Below are 13,856 nucleotides of genomic sequence, written 5' to 3' on the forward strand. Positions count from 1 at the left end.
TCGGCTTGCCTGCTTTCTCCAGAGGAGGCTGGCCGACCAGCCGAACCTGGCACCTGGGCCAGGCCCCTTCCAAGGGGACGAGTTCCGGAGGATAGAGCCCTGGGGGCGGCTGCCAAGTCTCCTGGGGCGTGTGCTGGGCCCCCGTCAGAGGAGGAAGCAGCCTGGGAAACGGTGTGCCAGACCTGAGATCTGGAGGCCTCCCACACCCGGGTCCCCGTCCTGCCCAGGCCCCCCGAGGGAGGACGATGGTCGTGGCAGTGGCGAGCGGGGTGGGGTGGCGCCGAGCCTGCCCTTGGATGCCCCGGGGAAGGGCGCCCCGCGGGGGATGGGCTGCCCCTGGCCAGGTCTGAGGGACCGACCCAGCTCGGGGCTCTCGGGGGCAGAGAGAGACCCCCCCTCCGCCCTTTCCCTTCAGCTTCTTAGGGCTGGCCAAATCCTTCACAAGACAGGTTGTCTGGAGAAAATCAGACCCAGCTGAAGAACATGTGTCCATGGGGGAAAGCCGGCAAACTGAGTCTCCCCACACAATAGCAGAGATTCTCATCTTCCATCCTCTCCGGAGCTAATGACAAAGGTGGATGTCCCGGGTGGGCCTGTGGAATGGGAGAGGGGAGGAAGTCTATTGTCATGCAGAGGGACATGGAAAGACTTGTCTGAAGCTTATCCCCTGCACTGGGGTCAGGTCGGGAAGGGACGGCACAGAGGTGACCAGGAACCGGCCTCTCTGTGGTGGGGCTGGCCCGGGGGCAGGCGTGGGGGTGATGGGTGGAAGTGGGATGGCGTGTGAGTTGGCACCAGCCAGCGGTGGAGGCAGAGACTCAGAGGTCAGGGATCTCTCTCTCTCTCTGTCTCTGTCTCTCTCTCTCTCTCCCTCAGGGAGCTGAGGAGAGTAAGGTGGCGCCCCCTGCCCACCTCGCCTACCTCTCCATGGGCCCTTCTTTCTCTGGCCGCTCCGGGAGCCCTGCAGGCTTGGGTTCAACCCCCACCCACCGCACAGGCCAAGGGCGCATGCGCGACCGCCGGGGCCTAGGGCTGGCCTCGGTGGGGGGGGGTCCTCAGTGAAGGCCCCGCCCTCCCTCCAGACGCTGACCCAGCTGCAGCTGTCCCATCGCCGCCCTTCTGGACTTGGCTTCAGCTGTTGTCTCCCTCCCCTCCCCCACTCCCACTCAGCTTGGAGGCCGCTTCCCTGCCTTGAAAGCATTGCTCTGGCCCTGATGGCCACAGGCGTACTGGGCTTCAAGCTCAAGGCTCTGCCTGGGCCAGCTGCTTCGGCCAGGGGCTCATTTCTTCCTGGAAAGACAAAGCCATGGCCTCACCCCACGCCTGCACTTGGCCACTGCAGCCAGCCCAGGTGTAGGAAGGGCTCTGTGGAGTCAGAAGTGCCGAGACAGGCAGATGGCACCGCAGGCTTTGGGGGCCAGGGCGCAACTGGGCTAGCCCCTCCTCCCGGGAGTCGGGGAGGCCCGGCCTTCCTAGTGCCCAGGCCACGGCTCCCGGGAGAAATCCGCCATGGAGGGCACGCGGGAGGCCCTGTGCCTGAGGTCGCAGGTGTCACGCCAGGGCCACTGCAAGCCTGGCTCGGCTTGCCTGCTTTCTCCAGAGGAGGCTGGCCGACCAGCCGAACCTGGCACCTGGGCCAGGCCCCTTCCAAGGGGACGAGTTCCGGAGGATAGAGCCCTGGGGCGGCTGCCAAGTCTCCTGGGGCGTGTGCTGGGACCCCGTCAGAGGAGGAAGCAGCCTGGGAAACGGTGGGTGTGCCAGACCTGAGATCTGGAGGCCTCCCACACCCGGGTCCCCGTCCTGCCCAGGCCCCCCGAGGGAGGACGATGGTCGTGGCAGTGGCGAGCGGGGTGGGGTGGCGCCGAGCCTGCCCTTGGATGCCCCGGGGAAGGGCGCCCGCCGGGGGATGGGCTGCCCCTGGCCAGGTCTGAGGGACCGACCCAGCTCGGGGCTCTCGGGGGCAGAGAGAGAACCCCCCTCCGCCCTTTCCCTTCAGCTTCTTAGGGCTGGCCAAATCCTTCACAAGACAGGTTGTCTGGAGAAAATCAGACCCAGCTGAAGAACATGTGTCCATGGGGGAAAGCCGGCAAACTGAGTCTCCCCACACAATAGCAGAGATTCTCATCTTCCATCCTCTCCGGAGCTAATGACAAAGGTGGATGTCCCGGGTGGGCCTGTGGAATGGGAGAGGGGAGGAAGTCTATTGTCATGCAGAGGGACATGGAAAGACTTGTCTGAAGCTTATCCCCTGCACTGGGGTCAGGTCGGGAAGGGACGGCACAGAGGTGACCAGGAACCGGCCTCTCTGTGGTGGGGCTGGCCCCGGGGCAGGCGTGGGGGTGATGGGTGGAAGTGGGATGGCGTGTGAGTTGGCACCAGCCAGCGGTGGAGGCAGAGACTCAGAGGTCAGGGATCTCTCTCTCTCTCTGTCTCTGTCTCTCTCTCTCTCTCTCTCCCTCAGGGAGCTGAGGAGAGTAAGGTGGCGCCCCCTGCCCACCTCGCCTACCTCTCCATGGGCCCTTCTTTCTCTGGCCGCTCCGGGAGCCCTGCGGGCTTGGGTTCAACCCCCCACCCACCGCACAGGCCAAGGGCGCATGCGCGACCGCCGGGGCCTAGGGCTGGCCTCGGTGGGGGGGGGGTCCTCAGTGAAGGCCCCGCCCTCCCTCCAGACGCTGACCCAGCTGCAGCTGTCCCATCGCCGCCCTTCTGGACTTGGCTTCAGCTGTTGTCTCCCTCCCCTCCCCCACTCCCACTCAGCTTGGAGGCCGCTTCCCTGCCTTGAAAGCATTGCTCTGGCCCTGATGGCCACAGGCGTACTGGGCTTCAAGCTCAAGGCTCTGCCTGGGCCAGCTGCTTCGGCCAGGGGCTCATTTCTTCCTGGAAAGACAAAGCCATGGCCTCACCCCACGCCTGCACTTGGCCACTGCAGCCAGCCCAGGTGTAGGAAGGGCTCTGTGGAGTCAGAAGTGCCGAGACAGGCAGATGGCACCGCAGGCTTTGGGGGCCAGGGCGCAACTGGGCTAGCCCCTCCTCCCGGGAGTCGGGGAGGCCCGGCCTTCCTAGTGCCCAGGCCACGGCTCCGGGGAGAAATCCGCCATGGAGGGCACGCGGGAGGCCCTGTGCCTGAGGTCGCAGGTGTCACGCCAGGGCCACTGCAAGCCTGGCTCGGCTTGCCTGCTTTCTCCAGAGGAGGCTGGCCGACCAGCCGAACCTGGCACCTGGGCCAGGCCCCTTCCAAGGGGACGAGTTCCGGAGGATAGAGCCCTGGGGCGGCTGCCAAGTCTCCTGGGGCGTGTGCTGGGCCCCCGTCAGAGGAGGAAGCAGCCTGGGAAACGGTGTGCCAGACCTGAGATCTGGAGGCCTCCCACACCCGGGTCCCCGTCCTGCCCAGGCCCCCCGAGGGAGGACGATGGTCGTGGCAGTGGCGAGCGGGGTGGGGTGGCGCCGAGCCTGCCCTTGGATGCCCCGGGGAAGGGCGCCCGCCGGGGGATGGGCTGCCCCTGGCCAGGTCTGAGGGACCGACCCAGCTCGGGGCTCTCGGGGCAGAGAGAGAACCCCCCTCCGCCCTTTCCCTTCAGCTTCTTAGGGCTGGCCAAATCCTTCACAAGACAGGTTGTCTGGAGAAAATCAGACCCAGCTGAAGAACATGTGTCCATGGGGGAAAGCCGGCAAACTGAGTCTCCCCACACAATAGCAGAGATTCTCATCTTCCATCCTCTCCGGAGCTAATGACAAAGGTGGATGTCCCGGGTGGGCCTGTGGAATGGGAGAGGGGAGGAAGTCTATTGTCATGCAGAGGGACATGGAAAGACTTGTCTGAAGCTTATCCCCTGCACTGGGGTCAGGTCGGGAAGGGACGGCACAGAGGTGACCAGGAACCGGCCTCTCTGTGGTGGGGCTGGCCCCGGGGCAGGCGTGGGGGTGATGGGTGGAAGTGGGATGGCGTGTGAGTTGGCACCAGCCAGCGGTGGAGGCAGAGACTCAGAGGTCAGGGATCTCTCTCTCTCTCTCCCTCTCTCTCTGTCTCTCTCTCCCTCAGGGAGCTGAGGAGAGTAAGGTGGCGCCCCCTGCCCACCTCGCCTACCTCTCCATGGGCCCTTCTTTCTCTGGCCGCTCCGGGAGCCCTGCGGGCTTGGGTTCAACCCCCCACCCACCGCACAGGCCAAGGGCGCATGCGCGACCGCCGGGGCCTAGGGCTGGCCTCGGTGGGGGGGGGTCCTCAGTGAAGGCCCCGCCCTCCCTCCAGACGCTGACCCAGCTGCAGCTGTCCCATCGCCGCCCTTCTGGACTTGGCTTCAGCTGTTGTCTCCCTCCCCTCCCCCACTCCCACTCAGCTTGGAGGCCGCTTCCCTGCCTTGAAAGCATTGCTCTGGCCCTGATGGCCACAGGCGTACTGGGCTTCAAGCTCAAGGCTCTGCCTGGGCCAGCTGCTTCGGCCAGGGGCTCATTTCTTCCTGGAAAGACAAAGCCATGGCCTCACCCCACGCCTGCACTTGGCCACTGCAGCCAGCCCAGGTGTAGGAAGGGCTCTGTGGAGTCAGAAGTGCCGAGACAGGCAGATGGCACCGCAGGCTTTGGGGGCCAGGGCGCAACTGGGCTAGCCCCTCCTCCCGGGAGTCGGGGAGGCCCGGCCTTCCTAGTGCCCAGGCCACGGCTCCGGCGAGAAATCCGCCATGGAGGGCACGCGGGAGGCCCTGTGCCTGAGGTCGCAGGTGTCACGCCAGGGCCACTGCAAGCCTGGCTCGGCTTGCCTGCTTTCTCCAGAGGAGGCTGGCCGACCAGCCGAACCTGGCACCTGGGCCAGGCCCCTTCCAAGGGGACGAGTTCCGGAGGATAGAGCCCTGGGGACGGCTGCCAAGTCTCCTGGGGCGTGTGCTGGGCCCCCGTCAGAGGAGGAAGCAGCCTGGGAAACGGTGTGCCAGACCTGAGATCTGGAGGCCTCCCACACCCGGGTCCCCGTCCTGCCCAGGCCCCCCGAGGGAGGACGATGGTCGTGGCAGTGGCGAGCGGGGTGGGGTGGCGCCGAGCCTGCCCTTGGATGCCCCGGGGAGGGGCGCCCGCCGGGGGATGGGCTGCCCCTGGCCAGGTCTGAGGGACCGACCCAGCTCGGGGGCAGAGAGAGAACCCCCCTCCGCCCTTTCCCTTCAGCTTCTTAGGGCTGGCCAAATCCTTCACAAGACAGGTTGTCTGGAGAAAATCAGACCCAGCTGAAGAACATGTGTCCATGGGGGAAAGCCGGCAAACTGAGTCTCCCCACACAATAGCAGAGATTCTCATCTTCCATCCTCTCCGGAGCTAATGACAAAGGTGGATGTCCCGGGTGGGCCTGTGGAATGGGAGAGGGGAGGAAGTCTATTGTCATGCAGAGGGACATGGAAAGACTTGTCTGAAGCTTATCCCCTGCACTGGGGTCAGGTCGGGAAGGGACGGCACAGAGGTGACCAGGAACCGGCCTCTCTGTGGTGGGGCTGGCCCCGGGGCAGGCGTGGGGGTGATGGGTGGAAGTGGGATGGCGTGTGAGTTGGCACCAGCCAGCGGTGGAGGCAGAGACTCAGAGGTCAGGGATCTCTCTCTCTCTCTCTGTCTCTGTCTCTCTCTCTCTCTCTCCCTCAGGGAGCTGAGGAGAGTAAGGTGGCGCCCCCTGCCCACCTCGCCTACCTCTCCATGGGCCCTTCTTTCTCTGGCCGCTCCGGGAGCCCTGCGGGCTTGGGTTCAACCCCCCACCCACCGCACAGGCCAAGGGCGCATGCGCGACCGCCGGGGCCTAGGGCTGGCCTCGGTGGGGGGGGGTCCTCAGTGAAGGCCCCGCCCTCCCTCCAGACGCTGACCCAGCTGCAGCTGTCCCATCGCCGCCCTTCTGGACTTGGCTTCAGCTGTTGTCTCCCTCCCCTCCCCCACTCCCACTCAGCTTGGAGGCCGCTTCCCTGCCTTGAAAGCATTGCTCTGGCCCTGATGGCCACAGGCGTACTGGGCTTCAAGCTCAAGGCTCTGCCTGGGCCAGCTGCTTCGGCCAGGGGCTCATTTCTTCCTGGAAAGACAAAGCCATGGCCTCACCCCACGCCTGCACTTGGCCACTGCAGCCAGCCCAGGTGTAGGAAGGGCTCTGTGGAGTCAGAAGTGCCGAGACAGGCAGATGGCACCGCAGGCTTTGGGGGCCAGGGCGCAACTGGGCTAGCCCCTCCTCCCGGGAGTCGGGGAGGCCCGGCCTTCCTAGTGCCCAGGCCACGGCTCCGGGGAGAAATCCGCCATGGAGGGCACGCGGGAGGCCCTGTGCCTGAGGTCGCAGGTGTCACGCCAGGGCCACTGCAAGCCTGGCTCGGCTTGCCTGCTTTCTCCAGAGGAGGCTGGCCGACCAGCCGAACCTGGCACCTGGGCCAGGCCCCTTCCAAGGGGACGAGTTCCGGAGGATAGAGCCCTGGGGACGGCTGCCAAGTCTCCTGGGGCGTGTGCTGGGCCCCGGTCAGAGGAGGAAGCAGCCTGGGAAACGGTGGGTGTGCCAGACCTGAGATCTGGAGGCCTCCCACACCCGGGTCCCCGTCCTGCCCAGGCCCCCCGAGGGAGGACGATGGTCGTGGCAGTGGCGAGCGGGGTGGGGTGGCGCCGAGCCTGCCCTTGGATGCCCCGGGGAAGGGCGCCCGCCGGGGGATGGGCTGCCCCTGGCCAGGTCTGAGGGACCGACCCAGCTCGGGGCTCTCGGGGCAGAGAGAGAACCCCCCTCCGCCCTTTCCCTTCAGCTTCTTAGGGCTGGCCAAATCCTTCACAAGACAGGTTGTCTGGAGAAAATCAGACCCAGCTGAAGAACATGTGTCCATGGGGGAAAGCCGGCAAACTGAGTCTCCCCACACAATAGCAGAGATTCTCATCTTCCATCCTCTCCGGAGCTAATGACAAAGGTGGATGTCCCGGGTGGGCCTGTGGAATGGGAGAGGGGAGGAAGTCTATTGTCATGCAGAGGGACATGGAAAGACTTGTCTGAAGCTTATCCCCTGCACTGGGGTCAGGTCGGGAAGGGACGGCACAGAGGTGACCAGGAACCGGCCTCTCTGTGGTGGGGCTGGCCCCGGGGCAGGCGTGGGGGTGATGGGTGGAAGTGGGATGGCGTGTGAGTTGGCACCAGCCAGCGGTGGAGGCAGAGACTCAGAGGTCAGGGATCTCTCTCTCTCTCTCTCTGTCTCTGTCTCTCTCTCTCTCCCTCAGGGAGCTGAGGAGAGTAAGGTGGCGCCCCCTGCCCACCTCGCCTACCTCTCCATGGGCCCTTCTTTCTCTGGCCGCTCCGGGAGCCCTGCAGGCTTGGGTTCAACCCCCCACCCACCGCACAGGCCAAGGGCGCATGCGCGACCGCCGGGGCCTAGGGCTGGCCTCGGTGGGGGGGGGTCCTCAGTGAAGGCCCCGCCCTCCCTCCAGACGCTGACCCAGCTGCAGCTGTCCCATCGCCGCCCTTCTGGACTTGGCTTCAGCTGTTGTCTCCCTCCCCTCCCCCACTCCCACTCAGCTTGGAGGCCGCTTCCCTGCCTTGAAAGCATTGCTCTGGCCCTGATGGCCACAGGCGTACTGGGCTTCAAGCTCAAGGCTCTGCCTGGGCCAGCTGCTTCGGCCAGGGGCTCATTTCTTCCTGGAAAGACAAAGCCATGGCCTCACCCCACGCCTGCACTTGGCCACTGCAGCCAGCCCAGGTGTAGGAAGGGCTCTGTGGAGTCAGAAGTGCCGAGACAGGCAGATGGCACCGCAGGCTTTGGGGGCCAGGGCGCAACTGGGCTAGCCCCTCCTCCCGGGAGTCGGGGAGGCCCGGCCTTCCTAGTGCCCAGGCCACGGCTCCGGGAGAAATCCGCCATGGAGGGCACGCGGGAGGCCCTGTGCCTGAGGTCGCAGGTGTCACGCCAGGGCCACTGCAAGCCTGGCTCGGCTTGCCTGCTTTCTCCAGAGGAGGCTGGCCGACCAGCCGAACCTGGCACCTGGGCCAGGCCCCTTCCAAGGGGACGAGTTCCGGAGGATAGAGCCCTGGGGGCGGCTGCCAAGTCTCCTGGGGCGTGTGCTGGGCCCCCGTCAGGGGAGGAAGCAGCCTGGGAAACGGTGTGCCAGACCTGAGATCTGGAGGCCTCCCACACCCGGGTCCCCGTCCTGCCCAGGCCCCCCGAGGGAGGACGATGGTCGTGGCAGTGGCGAGCGGGGTGGGGGTGGCGCCGAGCCTGCCCTTGGATGCCCCGGGGAAGGGCGCCCGCCGGGGGATGGGCTGCCCCTGGCCAGGTCTGAGGGACCGACCCAGCTCGGGGCTCTCGGGGGCAGAGAGAGAAGCACCCTCCGCCCTTTCCCTTCAGCTTCTTAGGGCTGGCCAAATCCTTCACAAGACAGTTTGTCTGGAGAAAATCAGACCCAGCTGAAGAACATGTGTCCATGGGGGAAAGCCGGCAAACTGAGTCTCCCCACACAATAGCAGAGATTCTCATCTTCCATCCTCTCCGGAGCTAATGACAAAGGTGGATGTCCCGGGTGGGCCTGTGGAATGGGAGAGGGGAGGAAGTCTATTGTCATGCAGAGGGACATGGAAAGACTTGTCTGAAGCTTATCCCCTGCACTGGGGTCAGGTCGGGAAGGGACGGCACAGAGGTGACCAGGAACCGGCCTCTCTGTGGTGGGGCTGGCCCCGGGCAGGCGTGGGGGTGATGGGTGGAAGTGGGATGGCGTGTGAGTTGGCACCAGCCAGCGGTGGAGGCAGAGACTCAGAGGTCAGGGATCTCTCTCTCTCTCTGTCTCTGTCTCTCTCTCTCTCTCTCTCTCCCTCAGGGAGCTGAGGAGAGTAAGGTGGCGCCCCCTGCCCACCTCGCCTACCTCTCCATGGGCCCTTCTTTCTCTGGCCGCTCCGGGAGCCCTGCAGGCTTGGGTTCAACCCCCCACCCACCGCACAGGCCAAGGGCGCATGCGCGACCGCCGGGGCCTAGGGCTGGCCTCGGTGGGGGGGGGGTCCTCAGTGAAGGCCCCGCCCTCCCTCCAGACGCTGACCCAGCTGCAGCTGTCCCATCGCCGCCCTTCTGGACTTGGCTTCAGCTGTTGTCTCCCTCCCCTCCCCCACTCCCACTCAGCTTGGAGGCCGCTTCCCTGCCTTGAAAGCATTGCTCTGGCCCTGATGGCCACAGGCGTACTGGGCTTCAAGCTCAAGGCTCTGCCTGGGCCAGCTGCTTCGGCCAGGGGCTCATTTCTTCCTGGAAAGACAAAGCCATGGCCTCACCCCACGCCTGCACTTGGCCACTGCAGCCAGCCCAGGTGTAGGAAGGGCTCTGTGGAGTCAGAAGTGCCGAGACAGGCAGATGGCACCGCAGGCTTTGGGGGCCAGGGCGCAACTGGGCTAGCCCCTCCTCCCGGGAGTCGGGGAGGCCCGGCCTTCCTAGTGCCCAGGCCACGGCTCCGGGGAGAAATCCGCCATGGAGGGCACGCGGGAGGCCCTGTGCCTGAGGTCGCAGGTGTCACGCCAGGGCCACTGCAAGCCTGGCTCGGCTTGCCTGCTTTCTCCAGAGGAGGCTGGCCGACCAGCCGAACCTGGCACCTGGGCCAGGCCCCTTCCAAGGGGACGAGTTCCGGAGGATAGAGCCCTGGGGCGGCTGCCAAGTCTCCTGGGGCGTGTGCTGGGCCCCCGTCAGAGGAGGAAGCAGCCTGGGAAACGGTGTGCCAGACCTGAGATCTGGAGGCCTCCCACACCCGGGTCCCCGTCCTGCCCAGGCCCCCCGAGGGAGGACGATGGTCGTGGCAGTGGCGAGCGGGGTGGGGTGGCGCCGAGCCTGCCCTTGGATGCCCCGGGGAAGGGCGCCCGCCGGGGGATGGGCTGCCCCTGGCCAGGTCTGAGGGACCGACCCAGCTCGGGGCTCTCGGGGGCAGAGAGAGAACCCCCTCCGCCCTTTCCCTTCAGCTTCTTAGGGCTGGCCAAATCCTTCACAAGACAGGTTGTCTGGAGAAAATCAGACCCAGCTGAAGAACATGTGTCCATGGGGGAAAGCCGGCAAACTGAGTCTCCCCACACAATAGCAGAGATTCTCATCTTCCATCCTCTCCGGAGCTAATGACAAAGGTGGATGTCCCGGGTGGGCCTGTGGAATGGGAGAGGGGAGGAAGTCTATTGTCATGCAGAGGGACATGGAAAGACTTGTCTGAAGCTTATCCCCTGCACTGGGGTCAGGTCGGGAAGGGACGGCACAGAGGTGACCAGGAACCGGCCTCTCTGTGGTGGGGCTGGCCCCGGGGCAGGCGTGGGGGTGATGGGTGGAAGTGGGATGGCGTGTGAGTTGGCACCAGCCAGCGGTGGAGGCAGAGACTCAGAGGTCAGGGATCTCTCTCTCTCTCTGTCTCTGTCTCTCTCTCTCTCTCTCTCCCTCAGGGAGCTGAGGAGAGTAAGGTGGCGCCCCCTGCCCACCTCGCCTACCTCTCCATGGGCCCTTCTTTCTCTGGCCGCTCCGGGAGCCCTGCAGGCTTGGGTTCAACCCCCCACCCACCGCACAGGCCAAGGGCGCATGCGCGACCGCCGGGGCCTAGGGCTGGCCTCGGTGGGGGGGTCCTCAGTGAAGGCCCCGCCCTCCCTCCAGACGCTGACCCAGCTGCAGCTGTCCCATCGCCGCCCTTCTGGACTTGGCTTCAGCTGTTGTCTCCCTCCCCTCCCCCACTCCCACTCAGCTTGGAGGCCGCTTCCCTGCCTTGAAAGCATTGCTCTGGCCCTGATGGCCACAGGCGTACTGGGCTTCAAGCTCAAGGCTCTGCCTGGGCCAGCTGCTTCGGCCAGGGGCTCATTTCTTCCTGGAAAGACAAAGCCATGGCCTCACCCCACGCCTGCACTTGGCCACTGCAGCCAGCCCAGGTGTAGGAAGGGCTCTGTGGAGTCAGAAGTGCCGAGACAGGCAGATGGCACCGCAGGCTTTGGGGGCCAGGGCGCAACTGGGCTAGCCCCTCCTCCCGGGAGTCGGGGAGGCCCGGCCTTCCTAGTGCCCAGGCCACGGCTCCGGGGAGAAATCCGCCATGGAGGGCACGCGGGAGGCCCTGTGCCTGAGGTCGCAGGTGTCACGCCAGGGCCACTGCAAGCCTGGCTCGGCTTGCCTGCTTTCTCCAGAGGAGGCTGGCCGACCAGCCGAACCTGGCACCTGGGCCAGGCCCCTTCCAAGGGGACGAGTTCCGGAGGATAGAGCCCTGGGGGCGGCTGCCAAGTCTCCTGGGGCGTGTGCTGGGCCCCCGTCAGAGGAGGAAGCAGCCTGGTAAACGGTGTGCCAGACCTGAGATCTGGAGGCCTCCCACACCCGGGTCCCCGCCCTGCCCAGGCCCCCCGAGGGAGGACGATGGTCGTGGCAGTGGCGAGCGGGGTGGGGCTGGCGCCGAGCCTGCCCTTGGATGCCCCGGGGAAGGGCGCCCGCCGGGGGATGGGCTGCCCCTGGCCAGGTCTGAGGGACCGACCCAGCTCGGGGCTGTCGGGGGCAGAGAGAGAACCCCCCTCCGCCTTTTCCCTTCAGCTTCTTAGGGCTGGCCAAATCCTTCACAAGACAGGTTGTCTGGAGAAAATCAGACCCAGCTGAAGAACATGTGTCCATGGGGGAAACCCGGGAAACTGAGTCTCCCCACACCATAGCAGAGATTCTCATCATGCATCCTCTCCGGAGCTAATGACAAAGGTGGATGTCCCAGCTAATGACAAAGGTGGATGTCCCGGGTCTGCCTGGGGAATGGGAGAGGGGAGGAGGTCTGTTGTCATGCAGAGGGACATGGAAAGACTTGTCTGAAGCTTATCCCCTGCACTGGGGTCAGGTCGGGAAGGGACGGCACAGAGGTGACCAGGAACCGGCCTCTCTGTGGTGGGGCTGGCCCCGGGGCAGGCGTGGGGGTGATGGGTGGAAGTGGGATGGCGTGTGAGTTGGCACCAGCCAGCGGTGGAGGCAGAGACTCAGAGGTCAGGGATCTCTCTCTCTCTGTCTCTGTCTCTCTCTCTCTCTCTCCCTCAGGGAGCTGAGGAGAGTAAGGTGGCGCCCCCTGCCCACCTCGCCTACCTCTCCATGGGCCCTTCTTTCTCTGGCCGCTCCGGGAGCCCTGCGGGCTTGGGTTCAACCCCCCACCCACCGCACAGGCCAAGGGCGCATGCGCGACCGCCGGGGCCTAGGGCTGGCCTCGGTGGGGGGGGGTCCTCAGTGAAGGCCCCGCCCTCCCTCCAGACGCTGACCCAGCTGCAGCTGTCCCATCGCCGCCCTTCTGGACTTGGCTTCAGCTGTTGTCTCCCTCCCCTCCCCCACTCCCACTCAGCTTGGAGGCCGCTTCCCTGCCTTGAAAGCATTGCTCTGGCCCTGATGGCCACAGGCGTACTGGGCTTCAAGCTCAAGGCTCTGCCTGGGCCAGCTGCTTCGGCCAGGGGCTCATTTCTTCCTGGAAAGACAAAGCCATGGCCTCACCCCACGCCTGCACTTGGCCACTGCAGCCAGCCCAGGTGTAGGAAGGGCTCTGTGGAGTCAGAAGTGCCGAGACAGGCAGATGGCACCGCAGGCTTTGGGGGCCAGGGCGCAACTGGGCTAGCCCCTCCTCCCGGGAGTCGGGGAGGCCCGGCCTTCCTAGTGCCCAGGCCACGGCTCCGGGGGAGAAATCCGCCATGGAGGGCACGCGGGAGGCCCTGTGCCTGAGGTCGCAGGTGTCACGCCAGGGCCACTGCAAGCCTGGCTCGGCTTGCCTGCTTTCTCCAGAGGAGGCTGGCCGACCAGCCGAACCTGGCACCTGGGCCAGGCCCCTTCCAAGGGGACGAGTTCCAGAGGATATAGCCCTGCGGGCGGCTGCCAAGTCTCCTGGGGCGTGTGCTGGGCCCCCGTCAGAGGAGGAAGCAGCCTGGGAAACGGTGTGCCAGACCTGAGATCTGGAGGCCTCCCACACCCGGGTCCCCGTCCTGCCCAGGCCCCCCGAGGGAGGACGATGGTCGTGGCAGTGGCGAGCGGGGTGGGGGTGGCGCCGAGCCTGCCCTTGGATGCCCCGGGGAAGGGCGCCCGCCGGGGGATGGGCTGCCCCTGGCCAGGTCTGAGGGACCGACCCAGCTCGGGGCTGTCGGGGGCAGAGAGAGAACCCCACTCCGCCCTTTCCCTTCAGCTTCTTAGGGTGGCCAAATCCTTCACAAGACAGGTTGTCTGGAGAAAATCAGACCCAGCTGAAGAACATGTGTCCATGGGGGAAAGCCGGCAAACTGAGTCTCCCCACACAATAGCAGAGATTCTCATTTTGCATCCTCTCCGGAGCTAATGAGAAAGGTGGATGTCCCGGGTGGGCCTGTGGAATGGGAGAGGGGAGGAAGTCTATTGTCATGCAGAGGGACATGGAAAGACTTGTCTGAAGCTTATCCCCTGCACTGGGGTCAGGTCGGGAAGGGACGGCACAGAGGTGACCAGGAACCGGCCTCTCTGTGGTGGGGCTGGCCCCGGGGCAGGCGTGGGAGTGATGGGTGGAAGTGGGATGGCGTGTGAGTTGGCACCAGCCAGCGGTGGAGGCAGAGACTCAGAGGTCAGGGATCTCTCTCTCTCTCCCTCCCTCTCTCTCTGTCTCTCTCTCTCCCTCAGGGAGCTGAGGAGAGTAAGGTGGCGCCCCCTGCCCACCTCGCCTACCTCTCCATGGGCCCTTTGTTATCTGGCCACTCCGGGAGCCCTGCTGGCTTGTGTTCAAGCCCCCACAGCCTGGCACAGGCCAAGGGCACATGCGCGCCCGCCGGGGCCTAGGGCTGGCCTCGGGGGTCCTCAGTGAAGGCCCTGCCCTCCCGCCAGGCTCTGACCAGCTGGCGCCACCCAGCTGCAGCTGTTCCATCGCCGCCATTCTGGACGTGGCTTCAGCTGCTGTCTCCCTCCCCTCTCCCACTCCCACTCAGCTTG

This window comes from Ceratotherium simum, unplaced genomic scaffold, assembly GCF_057802395.1.
Source record: "Ceratotherium simum simum isolate JZ-2026a unplaced genomic scaffold, ASM5780239v1 HiC_scaffold_43, whole genome shotgun sequence".
Classification (NCBI taxonomy): domain Eukaryota; kingdom Metazoa; phylum Chordata; class Mammalia; order Perissodactyla; family Rhinocerotidae; genus Ceratotherium; species Ceratotherium simum.